This window comes from Ambystoma mexicanum, chromosome 11 (assembly GCF_040938575.1).
Source record: "Ambystoma mexicanum isolate Mex_15411 chromosome 11, UKY_AmexF1_1, whole genome shotgun sequence".
Taxonomy (NCBI): domain Eukaryota; kingdom Metazoa; phylum Chordata; class Amphibia; order Caudata; family Ambystomatidae; genus Ambystoma; species Ambystoma mexicanum.
Window position 1 is genome coordinate 732974240 of NC_090934.1, and position 22444 is coordinate 732996683.

Genomic DNA, 22444 nt, shown 5'->3' on the forward strand with positions numbered 1-22444 from the left:
CCTAATTTTGTCAGGTAAATAACCTTACCTGACCAACTTTGAGGAGTCCCTCATTGCTGGCTTCCTTTTCCTATCAATTTCAGAGACCACAGAAAAGATGTCCCCAGGGTGAGCGCATAAGGGCCCATCCCTTTCTAAAAACAAAGAAAGGGCCTTACAGTGTGAAATGATCCCTACACGGTTTCTGTGGAAACGACATGTGTTACTAAGATGTCAGGCATGCTTCCTCATCCTGTGCTTTAGCCCACGAAAACAAAACAAAAAAGTTGAATCTGGCGAACATCACTGATTGGGTGGATGCCAACATGTTTGAAGGAGTGCAGTCCAGTGATATGTTTTCACATCAACCACATTTATCCTATCCCCATTCCAATGTAGAGGACCTGCTTAGTTGCCATTTCTATGTACAGTAGAGTAAACCTACTGAAGAAAGAGTTTAGAAGCTCTGCTAATGCACTCTCAACTTTCTAAGATATCCTAATAGCAAATTTGTGCCCAGTCTTCCTACCTTCTAACATGAGACCAGGACTAGTGACCAACTCCCTTGCCATGACAGAAGCACCAGCTACAAAGTCTCTCAGTTGCCACCACCCCTTCCCACCATCGTCCTAATCGTAATAGCACCTGATTGCTGGGATAGATGACCACTGGGAATTGACACTACAGACAAGTAAAAGGCCAACAGACAGGAAAATGCAAGGCAAGATAAGTGTCAACCCTACACAATCTCAAATGCATTGACCTCACCTTCACTGTAGTGTAACCAAGTAACCAAATACCAATATGGCAGAACAGCCAAGTCTTCCTGTACAATGTTAGGGTATCGCCATAACTGGGTTCCCTCACTGGATGCATCTGTTACACTGCGTATACCACTGTTACAAGAGACATGTGTCTGATTGGCTGGAGGGGCATACCACAGCAAAACAATGCAGACTGCACTCTGGCACTTTTCATTAGCTCTGACAAAGGTTCTCGTCATCATCTCCACACAAGTGTAGCCTGCAGATGACTCCTTCAGCAAAAAAGTCCAATGACCCACGAGCCCATACGGCATCCCTGCAGTGGTCCTTTTCCTTAGAAGCAGAGTGTTTACAGCTCAAGGCCAACAACTGCTGAAAACCTGTAAACATGAAGTGCACCTGCAGGGATTTAAGAGCTGTACCTGGAAATATCAGAAAGGCCCCTTTGATGCACCCTCTGCATCCTTATGTTGTCATTTGGCCTGAACTCAGCCTCTTTTGCACACTTTCCATCTTGGGTCACCTTATCCTCATGAGAGATTAGAAGAAACAGAAGCCTGAGTGATCAGGGTCCCCATGATATGCAGTAACACAAAACCACGATTGCGTACCACCTTCCCTTAGACCCCAATTGTAACTGTGTTCACAATCAGGACCAACTCCTGGCCAGCCAATCATTCACCGACTGGCCATAACCTTGGTCTCTAGAATAGGCCAGCATCACTGTTGGATTGTGAATCCTGCATTGGCTCTGTGGAACAATGAAGACTCCAAGTGAGCCCCAGAACCTCTGTGACCATGCAGTTGACCCTCACAGCAAAGGGTATCGATTTAGATACTAGGTTTTTCCCCTTTAACGCTACCTTTCCCGAAAACAGCTTTTACAATATATTTCACACGACTTGAACAGCTGTAAAATGATAAAACTACTAAGATCTAGAGATTAAAGACAATTACCTTTAGTTGAAAAGAGATCCTATGATGCTTCTTTAAGAGATTGTTTCACTGGCTCTTGGATAAAGATCCCTTTTCCACTTGTAGGCATGTGACAGGCATTAAAAAGCTGATAAAATAAATCAGTGGTCTAATGTTTTTGCTGTAGGGATCTTCGTTAACCTATTAATTAAAGAATCCAGAATCTCTATCATTTAGCTACATTCTTCAGGGTGATCTAGCAAGCTTCTCAGAATGAATCTCATGAGCAGTATCCAGATTCATGGTACATAGTGCAGTATCTCGTAGCACTGACCACCACCCCAGGCAAATAATGCAGATTCTGCTGCACAGTTTAACCAGATGCCGCAAACTGGCGAGATAGCCAAACTATAGGATAAACTTCCCAAATCTCATTTATCATATAATATGTTATCTTGTCTTATACAATGTTATGCTATGCTATGTTATTTTATGTTTAAATCCTTTATACAGTGTCCATCGCAACCACAGTTGTCTTACAGTGCCAGGATTGTCTGGATAATATATACAAAGACAACAAAGAAGCAACCTGGAGACAGTCTCAGAGGGGTGTTAGACAACAGGGTGGGGCTAGGGTAAGACCCATGTCACTACCAAATTAGTACTGACACTACTCATCAATTCTGCTCTACTACAAAACAGCCATTCATAAACAAAACTTCTGTAGTGATAGTAGTATCAGTGCTTCCCTGAATCGCAGTCAAGTGTTCTAAGTTTACTGCAAGGATAGCTCAAACATTAAGGTGCACTCATAGCTCAATCAGAGCTCAGCGATTTACCCACTTGCCCCCAACCATTCCTTCAGGTCGATACAAGGCTACATTAGGGAAAATCATGAAATAAGTCCATTGCTTACCAAGTGCTCTGTAACTGGGTTCCTGGGAATAAGGGTGCTACATAAAATCCCAGAATTATTAGTATTACTTGGGATACGTGGCATCTGTGGCTCTTTTGAGCCTTCTCATAGCGCTGCGCTTGGTCAGACTCGTTTACTGAGCAGTCGTGCTGCATCGCATAGGCTTTTTCTCCGTTTTGGTTTTGGCGAATTATTGTGCTGGCGCTTGCGTCCTAAATTGCCAAAACCATTGATACAGGAGAGAAAAGAAATGGGGGATCTGAACTGAGAATATCTGGTTGGTATAGCAACAAGCAATGCTATGGCATGACACTGCCGAATCACTAAAATCTCCTTTCCAAATTCCTTTGCCATATTACCCAATGGAAAGCTCCCTACCAATATTTTCTCCAAGTAAGTTGGGTGCCTGGCTTTCCATTTCTCATCTGTTCAGTGACTTTACTGTGAGCTACTTTGAGCTACTTTTGATAGCAGATAGTTATTTGTCCTCCTGCCTGAAGCTCCCTTTTTACACCCACCTGCCTACGCCACGCCAACTCTCTCTACCTCCCACCCCAACTCTCTCTATCCCCACTCATCCCAATCCCACTCTCTCTACCCCCACCCACCCAACTCCAATTACATGCGCTGGGTGGCTTTATTGGGCTATTTTGGGCTACTTTTGACAAATCGTCCTGAGGCTGCTTTTCTTCGTGTTTTCTGCCCACAACCAACTATCATCACACACCCAGCCCACTGCCACTCTCTCTAAAACCAATCACCCCTACTCACCCCACCCTCTCAGCCCCTCCCTCTCTACCCCACCTACCAATCACCACACTGTCTACCCCCACCTACCCAATCAACAACCTTTCTACCCTCACCCACCCAATCCTCACACTCTTTACCTCCACCAACTCACCCTAACCCCACCTTGTATACTGCCACCCACCCTATCCCCACTCATCCTACCTCATCTCTCTCTACTCTCACTAGCCCTACCGCCACCTACCAAGCCCACCTCTGCTCTCTCTACCCCCCCACACAAACCCCACTCACTCTAACCCCAACCATGCACCATACCCCCACCCACCCAGTCTACCACCACCCACCTTATCTGCATTCTCTTCTATCACCCACCCACCCCGCCTCCACTCTCTCTATGCCATCCAACCTACCCCACCCGCCGACCCTACCCCCGCTCTCCCTACCCGCACCACCCAATCCCCACTCTCTCTACCCCCACCCACCCAATCTACCATCAGCGCCCCACCCTACCCCATCTGCCTATCTCCACCTTCTCTACCCCCACCCACCTTCGTCTCACCCTCTCATCCCCCACCACCCCACCCCCACTCTTTCTACCTCACTCACAAATTTTACCACCACTCTCTATACTCCAACCCACCCACCCTAACTCCACTCTCTCTCCCCCCCAACGCTAGCCCCACTCTCTCCAACCCCACCCCCACTCTCTCTACCCCTACCCGCCCTACTCTACTTCCACTCTCTCTACCCTCACCCACCCACCCTACCTCTACTCTGTCTAGCCGCACCCATTGCCCCTACCTCACTTTCTCTACCACCACCCACCGCCACACCTCCACTCTCTCTACCCCCAACCACTCTCTCTTTCCCCAACCATTCACCCTACTAACACCCACCCACCCTACACCCACTCTCACTATCCCCCACCGACCCTACCCCCTCTCAACCCCCACCCACCAACACTACCCCCAGTCTCTCAAACACCACCCACCGACATCCCCTCTCTCTAACCCCCACCTACCCAACAGTCTCTACAACCCACCCACCACCACTCTCTATCCCCCTCATTAGAGTGACCAGATTTAAAAAGTAAAAAACCAAGACAGGGCAAATAACATAAAAGTAGTATTAACTCTTGAAATTGTCTGTCAAGGCACTACACTTCAGTAGCGGTTGGAGGAGAAGGAGTTTTAAGTGTTATTTGTGGAATAAACACATGTTTTAATGAATTTATCACAAACTACCACTATCTAAGTTCCAAAATGCAGCATTTCTTCTGTGCGAGATTGTGCATACCTGCCTGCCAGTTATGAAGACCTACTACAAAAAAACGGGACCACTGCAGTTTCCAATGGGAGCATAATCTTGAGAAAGGGGACCGAGCACCAAATACTGAGACTGTCCCTGCAAAACCAGGTCATCTGGTCACCCTACCTCTCATCCTTCCCCTCACTCTGTCGCTTTATTTATTACCCTCTTATTCTCAACTTTTCTCGCTCATATGTCTTCTGGTTCATCATCGATGGCACCCTCTCTCAATAATGTCCTCCTTTGCTCTATTCTCCTTCCTTCTCATTCTTTTGCGCATCATATCGCGTCCTCCTTTGACAATTTGCTCTCTCCCCCTTGCTCCCTGGTGCCTATAAATGCAAAATGCAAAGAGCAGAGGTACACGCCCAAACTATAGGCCTTGCCAATGCTTGTTTGTTCCGCATGACAACTCTGGTCGTTGGGCATGTCCTGTTGCCTCGGCAACCGCCACCCAGCGCAAGATAGTAGACTACTCATGCTTAATGACATCTTAAAAGTCACGTAAAAAGAATGGTCTTTGGTTTCAGTGTTCAGCCCTCAAGCTGTAATCTCTTCTTCAGTATTCTCGTGTTAGTAAATTAACTGAGTTGAGAACAAAATAGGCATTCAAAATACGAAACCATGAACTAAGATCAACTCTAATGCATTATTCTGCGCTCAGCTGTTTCACGAATCCACTGCCCAGTGCTGCTGCAGAAAATATGCTGGCGCCTATACGGAAGAAAGGGCGGGTGTATTGCCCAAGAATAGCCACGTTTCACGGACGTCTTGTGAGCTGGGCCTTGCATTGTTTTCATTCTCTTGAGAAATAGGGCAGTGTTGTGGAGTTGTCCCACATAAAGCTCGTCTCCAGATTTTCCTAAATATCGACTTACGTTCGCATTGCCTAAGGACGCAGATATATGATATAATACTAAGGACAGTACATAAAGAGAATGGCCTGTGTTGACGAATGCAGACGGATTCGACAAACCACAATGCACGCCCCTTGTTAATGATTCTTAGTGAATTGCCTTTTCATTCTCTGTCGACTCACTTAACCCTGTATACAGTGATTGTTCAAGTACAAAACTCCTGAGTTTAGGATATTTTTTCCTTCATGGATTTCTTCCTTCCATTTTTCTAATTTTATTTTTTACACTTATCTGTATTTTTCTTCTGTTATATTTTTCTCTACAAAAATGTTTTTTTGTGCATTTACTTTTTACTTTTTTCCAGAGACACCTTTAAGTTTATTTAAGCAACCTCAACATAGCCAATAACACTACTTTGACGTTATGAGAATCACTTAGAAGGGGAGCCCCGGGGGAACACGAAGCGTTTCCCCCGGGGTGATTTTTGGCGCTGCACAGGCCAGCGAGCTGGTCTGCGCATAGAGCGTCCTTCGGGATATTTAAGGGGTCAGGGAAGGTTCTGGAGCAGGCGACGGTTGGGACGTGAGTTTGAGCAGTCCTGGTCACCTGCTCCTGAGCCTCCCCTGATTTAGTCCTGGTTTTGGGTTTTGTTGAGGTGAGGAGTTGGTTAGCATATTCATAGGGTTGGTTAGGCAATTAGCATTGTTATAAGATGTATATAAAAAGTTGTTTAGTCGGAGGTACCGTAAATAAGGTACCTTCACTTACCTTAGACAGTTTGGCGCCTTCGGGCCTGTCCGCTGTCTGTTAGTTTCTGGGAGGGTCAGGGGAGCGGGGTCCCGGGGGCTGGGTATTTTCTCCATTGGGGTGCGGCACGTTTATTTCGTGTCGTAGGGGGATTTAGTGTGGGCGTCCGCGGAGTCTCAGCTGGCGTCGGGCATTCGGGGTTTAAGTTTTAGGCGTTGGGTAGGTGGCCGCAGTTAGGGTCCCTCGTGCTTCATTCCGATCTGTGATGGGCGCTGGGGGATCAGCGGACATGTCCTTGCCCCAGTCTGCACGCACTTTGCTGCTGGTAGGGGACCATCAGCTTGGTTCTTTTTTGCTATGCTGCGCATTGCGCAGTAGCATCTGGTGGATGTGGGAGGCAGTGCAGCTCCCTTAAAGGAACCGCACCACTTTGTTGAGTTGCCGGCATATCTGGTTGGTTTTTGTCATCGCCCAGTCAGGGGACAGTGTTTCCTGCCTCTTCCCTACCCCCCTTTTTACAAGGGCATCCTGGTTTTGGGTTGAATTTTTAAATTTTACAAATTGGGTGCCAAGGAAGTGGTTTTATCTGGTACAGTGTATCAGGTTATAAAAATAATAATAATAATAATAATTTTTCAAAATAAAGGTAAACTAATTTGTAATAATGTATTAGTGATATAAGTAGAGTTTAATCATCTATTTATATATTAGGAACATCATTTTGGGGCACACACACACACCCTTTTTTCAGGGCATACCAGCTAGTGTTAGTTGTCCCCAGGTAGGTACTGGCTTGGGTGCTTTAGTGTAGCTGGGTGACCATTTAGGGGCATATTTCTGTGCACAGCCATATTATGTGGTGCACCATGGTAGGTCAGGGAGCTAGCAAGAAGGGCTTGGTGGATGCCAGGGTGCTGAGATTATTAGCAGGGCATCTAAGGCCCAGTTGGATGGGGCGGTGGTTGAGGTTACGGAAGAAGAGGTAGGTGGGGGAAGGCCGCAGTGGAGAGTAGCGGCAGATGGGGCTCTCGCGCCAGTGGTGGCTTGCACCCCTGCGGCTGGCAGAGGGGAGGTCTGGGCATTCAGAGGCAGGAAGATGGGGAGGGAGATTGACACGAGAGCATCCAGGGGGGAAGTGCATTTGGGTTGGGGGTCAGATTCAGCTGTGGTGCATAATGACCAGGTGGAAGTAGGGATGTTAGGAGTGTCCAAAAAGCGGTAGTTTGGGGGAGCCACAAAGGTGGGGGTGATGGAGTGCAGAGTGGGTGACAGGACAGAGGGGCAAGGGGGTTAAGTACCTGCAGAAGAGTGCAGGTGGGAGGATAAGAGGTCCCCATCAATTAGTGAGGTTAGGGATGGACCCCTGGCTAGGAGAATTTCAGACAGAGGGCACAGAGCAGCCCCCGCTGTTCCAGACAATGAATATGGAGAGGGTTTAGGAACGGCCCCTCCTCAAACTGCGCAAGGACAGTCTAGAGGGCACAGCACAGCCCCTAGTGAGGAAGACCACAGGGTGGAGGAGAGCCCACCTCGCCCGAGAGAAGAGGACCAGGAAAGGGTTTCTGCGGCCTCACTGAGAAGATGCCAAAGGAGGGGCAGGGTGGGTGCCCTGGGCTCACAAGAAGAGGATCTACTCAACCCGAGCATGTGCTTGCAGCAGCAATGGTATTTCAGGGGTGATGAAGATGGGATGGAGGAATATGTGGGGCAGTGGGAGGATGAAGGATATAGGGTGGTAAGGAGGAGGGCGAGAAGGGGCTTTAGGTGGGATTGTGAAAGACAGGAGCAGGGGGTTTGGGGGGCAATAAGTCGGGGAATAATTGGCTGGGTGAGACTGCTGACATGTTTTGTCCCCGCGGCAGGAGCCCAGTAAGGAAAGAGATGAGGAGCATCGGAGTGGAGGCCAGGCCGCAGACGGAAGATGGCAGGGCGTAAAGAGGTGAGCGGGATAGGGACTGGTCAACTGCATGGAAGAGGGGGGATACGAGAATGGGGGCAAGAAATGATGGGTCTGGTTGGCAAAGGATAAGGAGAGAGATTGATGTACAGGCTATTGGAGCCTTGGTGGGAGAAAAGGAAAATTGCTCGGTGGACACAAACGGACAAGGTGATGAGCCATTGGCGCTCGAGGTACAGGTTTCAAAGGTTGAAGTGAAGGGCAAGGAGTAAAAGCTACCGCACATGGGCATCACAAAACCTTTAGGAGCACACTTGATGACAGCGGCTAAGGATAAGATTCAGGCAGGGGAGTTTGTGGATGTTTTTAAGCTGCTTCATAGGGAAGTGAGAGCAAAGGAGGGGTCTAAGGAAGAGGAGAGAGAACTGGCCTCGCGCCCAAGGGTCCCAGTGACAACTGAAAATTGGACGTCAGCATTTATTATCTACTCCAGTGTCTATTGCTAAAAATTTCTGGAGCGATGTGTGGCTCTGCTAAAATATATGGATGTGATTAGAAAGGCATCTACAAGTTTTGCAGGCTTTGCGTGGGTGCATTATGATGAAGAACTTAGAGCAAGGATGGCAGAGGACAGTCAGGCTGTCTGGGGGGAAATAGACATGGCTGCAGTGGATGGCACCGACGAGGCCTGCCCCTACATTGCACACAGCAAGTGGTTTGCCTGTGCCTTTCTGGCCCTTTCTTGGTCGCCCCACCCACGAGGGGGGAGGTGGAGAAGGAAGAGGGCAGCCCTCAGCGGCATGTTGGGCATTCAACAAGGACGGCTGCACAAGGAGCTTCTGTAGGTTCAGACATGAATGTAGCAAATGTGCAGGGAAACACCCACTCACGCAGTGTTTCCAACAAGGAGACATGGGGAGGGAGAGAGGATCCGGCAGAGGGGTTTTGGGGAAAGGCTTTTACACCAATTAAATTGGATGTGTTGGAGAAGTGGTTGGAATTTTATCGGGTCAGGGAAGGGGCTCAGATTTTGGGAGAAGGTTTTTGTCATGGTTTCAGGCTGAGTTACCAGGGGCCAAGGGTGAGTCGGTGGGCAGAAAAGTTGAAGTCTGCCAAGGAAAATGTGGAGGTGTTGAGAGAGAAATTGGGCAAGGAAATAGCAGCGGAGAGGGTAGTAGGGCCAATAGATGATCTGCCGGGTGATTTAGTGGTATCACCACTGGGTGTTGTACCCAAGAAAGTCCCGGGGGAATTTAGATTGATACACCAACTGTCATGGCCTGAGGGCATGTCTGTCAATGATTTCATTGCCCCGGAGGAGTGCAGGGTTGTACACGCTAGTGTGGACCAGGCGGTGGTTTTGATGAGGAAAGCTGGGTGTGGGGACTTTATGGCCAAGTGTGACATTAAGGCGGCTTTCAGGTTGTTGCTGGTGCACCCAGAGGATTTTTGGCTGCTGGGATTGCAATTCGAGGACCGCATCTACATCGAAAAAGCTTTGCCAATGGGGTGCACAATTTCCTGTGCCTTGTTTGAGCGTTTCAGTTCCTTTTTACAGTGAGTTTTCTCATACAGTTCCGGCTGGGAAGGGATATTGCATTACCTAGATGATTTTCTGTTCATTAGCGGGGCAGACAGAGAGAGGGAGTGTGGGGAGATGCTAAAAAATTTTCAGGGCTTGATGGGAGAGTTGGTTGTGCCTTTAGCAGAAGACAAAACAGAAGGGCCGGCAGTGGTGTTGACCTTTTTAGGGATTGAATTGGACTCAGTGGCCATGACCTCACGCTTGCCGCACCACAAGGTGAGCAAACTGGTAGGATTGCTGGAGAGAGCTGTGGGGGCCAGAAAGATGAGGCTAGGGGAAATGCAGGGATTGGTGGAGCATTTGAAATTTGCATGCAAGGTGGTGGCCCCAGGGCAGACTTTTTGTAGAAACATGGCACGGTCTATGGCAGGAGCAAAGTGCCCACATCATCGGGTAAGGGTATCAGGTGCAGTTCGGGAAGATTGTAGGATTTGGCTGTGTTTTTTGGAGAGTTTTAACGGGGTGTCCATGTGGTTGCAGGGAGATCCGGTGTCTTGGGAAGTGCAGATATTTTCAGATGCAGCAGGTTTTGGAGTGTTTTGGGGAGGAAAGTGGTGTGCGGAGATGTGGCCATCGGTTTGGTTGAAGGAAGGGAGGAAGGAAGGAAGGAAGGAAGGAAGGAAGGAAGGAAGGAAGGAAGGAAGGAAGGAAGGAAGGAAGGAAGGAAGGAAGGAAGGAAGGAAGGAAGGAAGGAAGGAAGGAAGGAAGGAAGGAAGGAAGGAAGGAAGGAAGGAGCATAGCATTCCTTGAATTCTTTCCTTTGCTGATTGCATTGGAGTTGTGGGGGAAAAAGTTGCAAAACAGGAAAGTGAATTTCAACATTGACAACAAATGTGTGGTTCATGTAGTGAACAGGCAGTCAGCAAGGGATCAGAGGGTGGAGAGACTGATGAAAGAGTTCTTTCTGCGTTGCATGGAATGGAATGTGGTGTTTAAGGCAACACATGTGCCGGGGAAGGATAATGGCATTGTAGATGCATTATCTCGTTATCTCGTTTTCAATGGCAGAAATTCAGTGGATTGGCTCCGGAAGCGGAACAGGAGGGGCAGCGGATTCCGGAGGAGCTGAGGAAGATAGGAAGCTGAGAGCGCCTGCATTGGTGGAGGGTTCCCTTGCCCCAGTATCTAGAGAAGCATACAGGAGAGCTTGGGAGGATTTCATAGGAGGGAGTGCTCTTAGTTGGAAGGGTAGGGGGGATGCGGAAAAGGAATGATGTCACTAACTTCCTCTTGAGGTGCATGGACAGGGGTTGGTCTAGGGCAAATATAACGGGGAAATTGGCAGGAATCGCTTTCTATGGGAAGTGGTTTTGGGGTTTTCAACCGAGTGGTGGAGAAATGGCGAACAAGATGTTGGAAGGATGGGCAAGGGAAAGTAAGAGGGAAAAGGACAAGAGGAGACTGTTATCGGCAGAACTGCTAACAGGGTTGTGTCGGGCTGTGGGGGGGGGTTTGCTGGTTAGCTTGGGAAGGAGGTTGTTTGCGACTTGCTTTACATGGCTATTCTTTGGGGCCTTTAGGGTTTTTGAGCTAGTGGGGGGAAAAAGTGGGGTAAGTGGGCTGCATTGGGAAGATGTTCATTTTACCGAGTTAGGGTTGGACATCAAGATTAAGAGGTCTAAAACAGATCAAAAAGGAAAGGGTTCTTGGGTTTTGCTGGGTCAGGGGAGCAAGGATTTGTGCCCGGGTCAGACAGGTTTGGTGAGCATTGTGGGGGGAAGACAGGTTTGGTTTTTCAGCATGAGGATGGGGCGGCAGTATAAGTGGCGCAAGTTTTGGGGGTGCTACGAAAGGTTTTGGTAGCGGTAGGGGAAAAGGCGGAGGAGTTTGGAACTCATTCATTTAGGATGAGTGCAGCATCTGAAGGTAGTAGGTTGGGCTTATCGGAGGATAAGGTCAAAAGTTTGGGGCGGTGGAAGTCCGGGAGATACAAAGGGTATGTCAGGGATTTGGGTAAACGAGACGTTTGAAAGAAGGTTTTAAGGATCTCAGGAGTGTCTAATGTGGCGGGATGGTTGTGATTTGTAAGTGATATTGTAATTTCTTTTTCAGATGCTGCTCAGAGGCCGGGGGAGATGCCGCAGATATGGATTGTGGGCCATTCTATTGTTAAGTGGGCGGGGAAGGAGGCAGAGAAAAGGGTCTTTGGCAGGCAATTGGGTTGCAGCTACAAAGTGGCATTGGTAAGAGGGTCCGGTTTAGGCGGGCTTCAATGGGATCAGCTGCTGCCTATGTTGGCAGGGTTGAGGGCATGTTATGGGTCTCCAGAGGGGGTGATCATTCGTGCAGGGGAAAATGACTTGGTAAGAGATAGAGGTGTGGCTCTTCTTAGAAAAATGAAAAGGGATTTGGTATGGGTCAGGGAAACTTGGCCCCGAGAATGTGTAGTTTGGACTAAGTTGTTGCAGCGGAGAGTTTGGAGGCGAGCGAGAAGTGAGGGAGCAATAGAGCGGGCAAGGGAATAAATAGGGTGATGGAAAAATGTTGTGCCTTGGTGGCGGTAAAGTTTTTGGAACACAAAGAAATAGTTGATGAAGGCTTCATGATCTTCAGAGAGGATGGTGTCCACTTGTCAGTTTTCGGGAATAGTTATTATCTGGCGGATTTGACCTTGCTGGTGGGAGACATAGTAAGGAGTTGGATGTAGAAGGAAATGGTAGGGGTGGGGCAAAAAGAACACCTCAGTGAAAGGTTATTCTGTTGCCGGGGGCATGGCCCCTTCAGATGTGGGGGGAGGGAAGCACAATGGGGGAATAGCGCGGGAAAGGATGGGGGTGGTGCTGTTTGCACAAACGGGCTACCCCGGGGGAACAGGTATTGAACCTGGAGGGGCATGGCCCCGGGGAGAAAGCAGGATGCCTTGAGAAGTGGTAAGGAGATGGTAGGGACCAAGGGATAGTTAGGGAGGTAGTGGAACTATTTAATTATATGTTTGTTGTGGAAAATTAAAGTGTTGAATTATTAATTGGTTTTTAAAAATATTTTGTTAGTCTGTAAGGCCATGGGAGCCAGGTAAGCGGTTATTTGTAAGCTTTGGCCTGTCACATTAAAGCGACCTTTTCCACTATAAGCGAGTTTTGGTGTTTTGTGCAGTAAGCCAAAAAGTATCTTTTCAACTTTGCTTGTTAAAGAACAGCTGAGAGGAGAACGTTGATACACGCTTCTCACGCTGGATTTTGACGTAAGAGAGGACGCATGGATCATTGTTTTGCTTTGTAGGAGGCTGCATGGCAATCCAGAGACCATGGTGGGAAATTGTACTCCTGTTTTGTGGATTTCAGGCCAACGATTCTATGGGTAGGTTATGACTCTGGGAGTAGCCAGTGTATTGGGGCATATGCCCAAGGGGTTTATCATTTAGCTTGTCTTTTTTAATAATTGGACATTTGTTAAATTTGAGTCCGGTATGAGTTGAGATGTAAAATCAAAAAATAAATTGGGCCACCCTTGCATCTTGACCTCTATACTTTTAAAACGTCTTATTTCAGGCCTTCCTGAGCCAATGAACAAGAGTGCTCACTTTAAATGAGTGGTGTCCGTGAAGGTGAATTAAGATATGCCAATGATGCACTCCTTATGGATTTGACACCCATTGGGCTTAAATAGAAAATTAACATACCTAAATTATTATTATTATTTAAAAGTACATCTTTCCACAAATCAATGTTATAGTTTTAAGAGTCTGAAAGTGGCAGAATCCTGGCTTTGGGTAACACAGAACAAGTAAGCTATGGGTGGTTAAAAGCTATTGCCATCGTGGTTTACTCTTCACTAATAATTTATCCTGGATTCCCCATTTTGAAGCTGACATGTTACAGGTTAAAGAGGTAATTCAGAGGTGAGACAGAATGCCATCGGGCGAGGGTGTGAAAGTCTTAGCATTTTTTATGTCTACTAAAATCAAATGATGCCGGTAATTCTGTTTCTGAAAGGAGATTTTGCTAATGAGACCCACTCTTTATAACATTCTCTGCCAAAAGTTTAGTGCATAAATGTGTTTTATTTTATTTTTATTTAATTCTTTTTTTATAACGCACCTAATACCATGCATGAGTTTGGTTTCTAAGTGCAAATCCGGGATTCAAACCTCTGTTGCTCTGCGTGGTCTTGTTTCCAAAAACAGGGCGTTGCCCCTGTGCTATCCTCCACCACAAGCCTTTGCTGCAACAGTCTTCTGAAAACTGCAGCACCTGCTCGTAACTGGCACAGTGCATTTCAGAAGTAACATGTGCATTCCTGACAGCTGTTGTGACCCAAAGTCACTTCATCCAGAGATGACATTTTAACTGCTGCACGTCTGAATCCAGATGTGACCATGTTTGCCTTATCCATCTGGTAGCAAGTTAATCTATAAGGCTACAACATATCTGGTTAGGGTATGGTGACTAATAAAAGCATGCAGTTATTAAAGCTATACCAATCTGATGTGATAGAAGTCAGCTCTGTGAGCCCAGCCCAACTGGGTGAGGGAAATGTGTATTCATGGCAGCCTGACAACGTGTACTGCTCCCAATGAGCCAACATGCAGTATGCTGGCCTTCTTTGATTCCTCATGGGAAAGGGTAACACCTCCTCTCAGGCAAAGGGGTTCTTACCAGGAAGTCTCCTGGGAACCCATGTTTTAAAGGGATACTCAGATAACAAAGGCCAGCCCCACAGCAGGGTCCTACACACCAAAGGGCCTTTTAAGTTGCACAGGTGGGAGGGAGTGGAGTTAGAGTTTCCAGAGAGGGAACAGGGGACCAGAACAAAGGGCCACCATCCTGGATTTCTGTGGTGCTATTTTATTCCTGTCCCCTACACTTCCTTCAGAACAAGGCACTCTGCATATGATGCAAGATGCAAGGGTCACTTGTTACAGCAAAAGAGATTGGACCTTTTAGAGCAGACTTGATTTTATCCAATCCCCAGTGACAATTTGCCTTTATAAATACATGGTTTCCCACTCCTTGGTGTCAGGAAAAAAACAAAGAATACATCTCTGGAAATCGGTTGGGAGTGCAGTACATTTCAAAGTCCTCTACCATAGAGGTGAAGTCAGGTGCCATCCAAGTAAGAGGAAAGCTCTGCTCCCTAACCATCCCAAGGGCACATTATGGGATTATGGGTTATCTGCTCTGGAAATGCCTGTCACTCTGCCAGCTGCACTCAAACATGGTTCCTGACTGGATGTGATGGAGACCCTGCAGGTGCCAGACTAATTTCATGGACTGGGAAGAACAGAGTAAGAAGGACTAACCTTGTCCTGGAGCACCAGTATTCGAACTCCAAGCGAACCGAAACCTATCAGCATCTGGAATCCAATTTGAATAGCTTCAAACTGCCTCTGAACCACATTGGATGCCCTTCAAGCTGACAGGACTGGCTTTGCTACTTTCGGTATGCTACAACTTTGTACCAACTCGACGCCACATCGCAACTGCAGCACTCATCAGCAACTCGGTTCAAATACCAGGTCACTGCTGCTGAAGCCTTTGGCCACCCACTTCTTTGAGGACTGCATCAGATCAATAGGACCTCACCTCGACGCAACTCAAACCTCAGCTTGAACCACTGGAAGCCAGTGTGTCACGCATCAACTGGACCCAGATGTAACCTCGAATTGAACCTACTCAACCGCCAACTCGAGTCTGTTGGATCCCTTTAAACTACATCACTTTGTACACTGTATCAAACTGGACGTAGGAGAGCAATGGACGCCAACTCAATGCCTGGATCAACGCGACTCTCTGCATCTCTAACCCATTTTGACCACCAGGACAGCACGTAGAAGCCCAGTTCAATGCTGTTGAAACCACCAAAGCTCAAGAACATAGTGCTGTGGAGAAGCCCTGTCCCCTGGTATACGTTGTGGGAACAAAGTTATTTTTAAGCCCCTTTGTGCACCTTTTCTTGAAAAGTCTTATTCTTTAAAGTGACATTACTGCAATTGCTTGCCTGATCACCCCTTCTCAATTATCCAGAGTTCTATTCTCTACAAGTTCTGCCTTTTCTGTGTTCTCTCCACAAGGGTAGGGTTTTTCTTATGTTTTCTAAATAGTTACTTCCATTGTTCATTGTTTGATTAAAGCCTATTTATTTTCATAGGACCTTGATTGGAAATCCTTTACTTTGGAGTCTTTGAGCTATGGCTTTGCAACTGTTATCCATTAACTTCTTCTGAGATGTATGGCCTGTCCTTGGCCCACGTTTCCATATAAGGTGAAAGACTTATACACATCAGGCTGTGTCTGTTTTACCTTTGTGATTGGGATCACTGCTGGTTTAGTAGTAGTGTTGGGCTAAGTAGGTGGATTAGCCACTACTCATCCCTGTACTCTGCAGAGCAGTAGTTATTTTGTCACAAGAGGCTGATCAGATTTGATGGGCAGTACAGCAGCATCCCTTTGAAGCCAGTAAATAAAGCCTATATATAATAATTATAATTAAAGCCTACATATAATAATTATAATTACATGATTGGTGTGTTACTCTACTGGTGGCTACACCTGGAGAGGGAGTGATTTGTCTCCCCAGGTAAAATGTAAAGATCAGTACCAGAGAAAAGCCTTTGGTCTACCATGGGCTATTTCAGTGAGTGCTCTAAAGCTGGAAATAGCATTCCGACTAATTAAAGTGAAAATGTTTAAGCAGTTCATGTATTGTCATTGTGGGGGATGGTGAAAGGGGACTAAAACAATTACCAACTGCATCATGATAAAAATGATTTAACAGTATGTTTGTTCTATGATGGTTCTGGCAGGAGCACAGGAACCTACAGATGTAACTGTTCCAATTTGGTCAAACTTGTAATAATCATCAAATGTCGAAACCACGAGTTTCCTGGCTAAAAACTGAAAAATTGTGCATTATGTTTATAAACATTCTTGTATATTACCTAGTTGATCAGTTTAATTATTTATTTTATTTGTTAGTAGCGCCCAGACCTGCAGATATCAAGACGCTAAAGTACATAGCTAGGGCTCGATGGAAAAACAATGAGGTGATTACATTAAATCATAGAACGTGAGTCATGCAGAGTGTGCTTGATGCATTACATTGTAGATCATGAGTCAGGTCCAGAGTAGGTAGGGCAGTCCGTGTTATTACAGATATTTGCTGAACAGTGAGGTTTTTACTTTCTGACGGAAGAGTGCATAGGTAGGTTTGTCTTGGATCTGCTGCGGGAAGGCGTTCCCGAGTGAGGGGGTAATGATGTTGAAGCAAGAGACTCCAGCTCTATTTCTAGAAGAAATTTGGATATATTCAAGGCTGATGTGGTGGAATAGCGGAGATTGCATGTGTTGTGTTTCTTGGAGATACGGTTGGTGAGGTAAGGGGGGGCAGTGTTCTGTAAGCAGCGATAGGTGATGGCAAGAGTTTGAATTCGATGCAGGCTTTGATGGGAAGCCAGTGAGCCTCCCGTCCCGGCTTCAAGCCCCATACTGCTCTAAGGGCATTGTTTTGAAGTTGATGTTTTTGGTGGAGGTCCCTGCTAGGATAGCATTGCAGTAGTCTAGTTTGCTACCTATGATGGCTCTGGCTAGGGTGAGACAGTTGTTAGAGGTAAGGAATTTCCTAGAAAGGTTTATACGTTTAGTGGAATAGGCTGCAGAGGAGGCAACAGCTTTCACATGTTATTGCATGTTTAGTTCAGCGTCCAGGTAAACGTCTAGTGTTTTTACATGGGCGGGGAGGGGAATGGTATTACCATCTATGCACAAGTAAGAGAAGGCGGGGCTGAGGAGTTTGAGGCAATGTTTTGTGAGATGCAAAAAAACTTGCATAGAGGAAAGATATTTGCAGCATTTGCCAGGCCAAAAGTTCCAGTGAGTGTTTATCAGATCCATATGGGAATCATTTTTGACAAGAAAATATTTAGGTAGAATGGATGGACTCCAGGATTATTGACGACAGGTTAAAGTTCGACTTCGATATGCAATATGTCCTTGATTTGTGACTTTTAACTGTTTGTCAATGTTCTTTGAAGATCTGAGACAAATATGGAATAAACTTTGAATTAGGAACAGACAAGGGGCTTTGGGCTACCTTGTGCAGCTGAATGAGCTGAACGATTAGGCAGGGCTGTCCAACTATCTGTGTGAGGTATGAACAAATAGGAAGTCACTTATGAGATAGGGATAAAGGCTTTGTCGTTTCCTTATATCAGGCAAAAGGAAGTATGTTATTGGAGATTTTGCTAACAACTTTTGGTGATAATTCCTTTTATTTTTTTAACTCATGTATTTTGAGAGCACAAACTCTTTCATATGATGCTATTTTTCTATGTTAATATTTTACATTTTGGGCCATACGTCATAAATGGTGGTAAGGGCATAGTAATTCCATTACAAGTAAATCCTCCACTCTACCTCCAAAAATCAGCAACATTGGCGGAATTACTGCCAGTGGTAATTCTGCCCAAATCCTATGGACCCTGAACATGGGGATTTACACCACCCTACCACCACTTGTAATCCTGTGATAAATCCGCAGCACCAAAAAGCAGTAACAGTAATCGAGTTTGGCAATAACTCTGCAGATTTGTATCTGAATTACCACCAAACTCGTAATGAGGCCCTTTATTTATGGTTTGATAAAGTGACACAATAAATATTCACTTGCTGAGTGAGCTCTTTACTAATTGGCTGAATGTAGAGTGAGTCAGGCTGTAGCTACGAGGTAGCCTTTACCTGGGATAACTGGCTGTGGTGGCAAGAGTGATAGTGCACCACCACTGTCATGTTCCTATTGCGTTGTGTTGCCTGGCCATTTTCCATTTTAGACGTATTGCATTTAAAAATACAAACAGGAAAGCAACGTATTTCCACGCGTATTTATATCAATTATAACATGACAAGCATTGGTAAAGTCAGTAGGTCTGGCTTTGTTTTTGTAGATGATAAAATTGTTTTTGTAAAACCCCTGCAGGGACGACAACTTCATACCTATTATATTTATGAAACCTGACCTTTTCATCACAGCAAAATGAAGGCAGTTTCACATGAGGCATTTATCACACGGTTTGACTATGACATGTCCTGGGGGACAATTGAAAACATTACCTCTCTGTGAAAGTAACTTATGAAACTCTCCTCTTCTCGTCTGTCTTCACTCGTTAATTAAGTATCAATGCCGTATCAAGTATCTTAAGTGAACGCTTGCAAGAATTTGCTATACTTTAAGAAGTCTGTTAAAAAATGCGGTCATCATGGATTTGTGTAGGATAATTACCTCTTTCTTAACGTGTTAACATTGACACTGATGGTGTAGCTTTATGTTTTGCAATAATCACAACGTCAATTTCACATATTATGTTGGAACTCTAGCATTCATCCATCTTTGTTTCTGTGATCTGCCATTTATGATATTAGAAGGTGCATGTTGCAGCACCACACTTTGTCAATTAATAAAGTGTGCAGTTTCTTCAATACATGTTATGAAGGATAGTCTCAACCACTGTGCAGGACCTGATTCGACACCGAAGCTTTCTGAAAGAAAGTACACTTTCATGTAGTAAACAGTTGTGCTGTTCTTTCGCAGCACTTTAGAGAGAGCAGAGGCGGTGGGTTGGTCGGGGGTAGAGAGAGTGGATGGGTTGGTGGGTGTGGTTAGAGAGAGTGGATGGGTGTGTGTGTGGGGGTAGAGAGAGTGGAGGAGGTGGGTGGGGGTTGAGAGAGTGAATCAGGTGGGTGGGGGTAGAGAGAGCGGTGGGCGTTAGGTGGGGGTAGAGGGAGTGTAGAAGGGGTGAATGGGGGAAGAGAGAGTGGAGGGGCTTGGTGGTATAGAGAGAGTATAGGAGGGGTTGAGTGGGGGAAGAAAGTGGAGGGGGTTGGTGGGATAGAGGAAGTGGAGTGGGTGGGTGGGGGTAGAGTGAGTGGAGGGTAATGGTGGGGTTAGAGAGAATGGAGGGGGGTGAGTGGGGTAGAGAGAGGGGATGGGATTGGGGGTAGAGAGAGAGGAGGGGGAAGGTGGATGGGTGTGTAGAGAGTGGAGGGGTGGGTGCGGGTAGAGAGAGCGCAGGGGGTGAGTGGGCGGGGTAGAGAGAATGTCATACACAGCTCGGCAACTAAGCTAGTGCCATTATTCCTCCAACAGTTTAACACTTCAGCTGGGAGCATTGCTTTGGGCGTGGAAAGTGCTTAGTCCACAGGAAAGCAAACTCATATTCAATAAAATCAGACACCAACAAGCATTATATCCTGATGCTTGTTTCCAGGGTAACGCTTCAGCGTCTATAAACAGTAAGTCCTTCTTCACTGTTGAGGCAATTAGAGGAGAGACAGCAGACAGACCCGGACGTTGTTCAACCAAGTTAGAGGGACAACACATCATGCGTCAACATCAGGTAAGCCGAGTCAATGCCGAGAGGGGCATGCATAGATGTAAAGGCATCATGGGGGTCTTGAGGTGTGCTGCAACCAACCCATATGATTATGTAAGAAAAAACATAGCAGCTACATTGCCGCAATACAAACAAAGCAAGGGTTGACCGCCGAACATGAAGGGTGGAGTGCGATCACTCAACAGGGGAAACACCTACAGAAAATCGAGAGGAGTGTTTTCCTCTGCAACCACTGATACAGAAAATATGTATGGGCAGTCAGGAGATAAATAGCCACAACCCATGACACATGTAAAAACAAGTAGGATTTGGGCAAGCAGCAAGTGTTAAGAAGGTTCTATGTTTATGTTTTGCAGATGCACCGAATGCAGCACAAAGAAATAGAGACTGCAGCAGACAGATCTCAAAACTAGGAACAGCTCGAAAGGAGTAGCCAAAAACAGCAGTAGAGAGAGGGACACCTAATACCAAGTAAGCTTCCTCACACTACTTATGAAATTCATTTAGTTGTTAAATACACTCTCAGGGGCTATCAAGACACTTAAGAAGTGTGATTGTTTTCCCATTACAGTTAAAATCAAAGACAAAGGGATCACTGAAGACCAGAGGAAGAAAAGCTATATGTCTACTGGAAGAGGCATAGACCGGTAGAACAGTTAAAGGTAAGGAAGGGGCGAGTAATACGTTTATGAGAAATTGGGATTCCAACACAGACCTGTGGAGAACAGACATTGATAGTCTTGCCCCTGTATTCTTGTATTCAAAGGATAGAGTACATAGAGAAAGACGAGGCCACAGACATTTCTGGCAAAGAAGAATCATAAACAGCATGTGCGACTTAGTCACAGGTACTCACTTCTAAGAAGAGATTAATTCATGATATAATTGTGTTATTGGATATAGTCAATTTGAAATAGTAGAGTGCAAACAGAGTTAAAAACTCAGACCCATTTGTTTGTTTTGATTGTAGATACATGTGAATATAAAATTAAAGTTGGAGTGGTACATCAATTTCCATTCCAGCTCTGAAGAAGGCCGGAGCAGTAATTAGCTTTAACAGTCAGCTAACAAGAACTGGCTGAAACACATGTCCACAGACAGTCAAAAGATAATCAAAGAGAGATTTGATTAGTTTTGTATGTTTAGTAATGGTAGATTTATGATGTTAGTAGCCCTGAAAGTATGATTGAGGGTGTGAGAGTGAAGTAAAGGTGAATTGTACCGTAGGGAACAAATGTGTATGAATTGGAGAATACACACGTATTCAGAAAGTTGATATTGGGTGTCTATTGAACGATATGTAATAAATATAAATATCTGTATGATAAAATGTTTTTAAGTAAATAAATTGAAAGACATTAATTGTGAAAACAAATGGGTAAAGAGATATCATTTATCGAGTGTTGATTTCTGTTTAGCACTAGTAGGCTTCAACACAGTTTTTTTTGTGCTATGTTATAATAACCTGGGAGATCAAGCCTTTACAAGGTACCCTGGTATAGTATTTAGGGTGAAACTTTGAATGGCCAGGAAACAGTTTTTTCAAGATTGATGGTTGAGAGGGAGCAGCCACCGCGGTAAGTTTTGAGCAAGCCTGTTTTATGGCCTGCTGCTACTGTGGCAGAGAGATGTAATCTGTAAGCACATGGGAGCCTGTTATTAACTGACTGGGGGATTTTGGCCACCTGGTAGGGCTGGGTTTAAGGGCCGGACAATTAACCTGATGCAAGGGTTGCTTGCTTGGAAGCTGCACCAATAAATCATGGATTTTCAATTGAGTTGTCAGGGTGTGGGTCGTAATGGTAAGTCACATAGTTTAGAATGAAACGTGAACACCAGCAAGTTTGGGCGATAAAAGCAGTAACAATAGATCAAAAGGGAGTTTGTTTGTTCATCTTTGCTCTTTCACGACCTCTGCGATTCCCTCTCTCTCTCTATCCTCCCCTCTGGTCCGATGCATTCTGCAGGTCACACACTTGATGTCTTGATCTGCTCTGACCTCCCCCTCTCTATCGCTCTGACTACTCCACTCTCCTGGAGTGACCACTGCCTCCTCTCCTCTCATCTGTCACTCTCTTCCCCCCAAGCCAAGCCTACCCCAACACTGCCACCTACTTTCTCGGATATCCAGCCCATGAAGCATGTGTCAGTTGAGGCCTTCGCTGCCACCTTCTCCCCCCCCCTCCTCCTCTGGCTGACTCACACCATGACACAGCCCTGTCCCTTCTCTACTCTTCTATTTCTGATACTCTTGATGCTCTTGCCCCTGTCATGAGGGTCAGTTTGAGGTCCAAAACCAAGTGCAATTCCTGGTATGACTCCGAACTAGCTACACTAAATGTAAGTGTAGGGTGGCTGAGAGGAAATGGAGGGCTTCTTGTTCATCCTCTGACAAACTGGTCTGT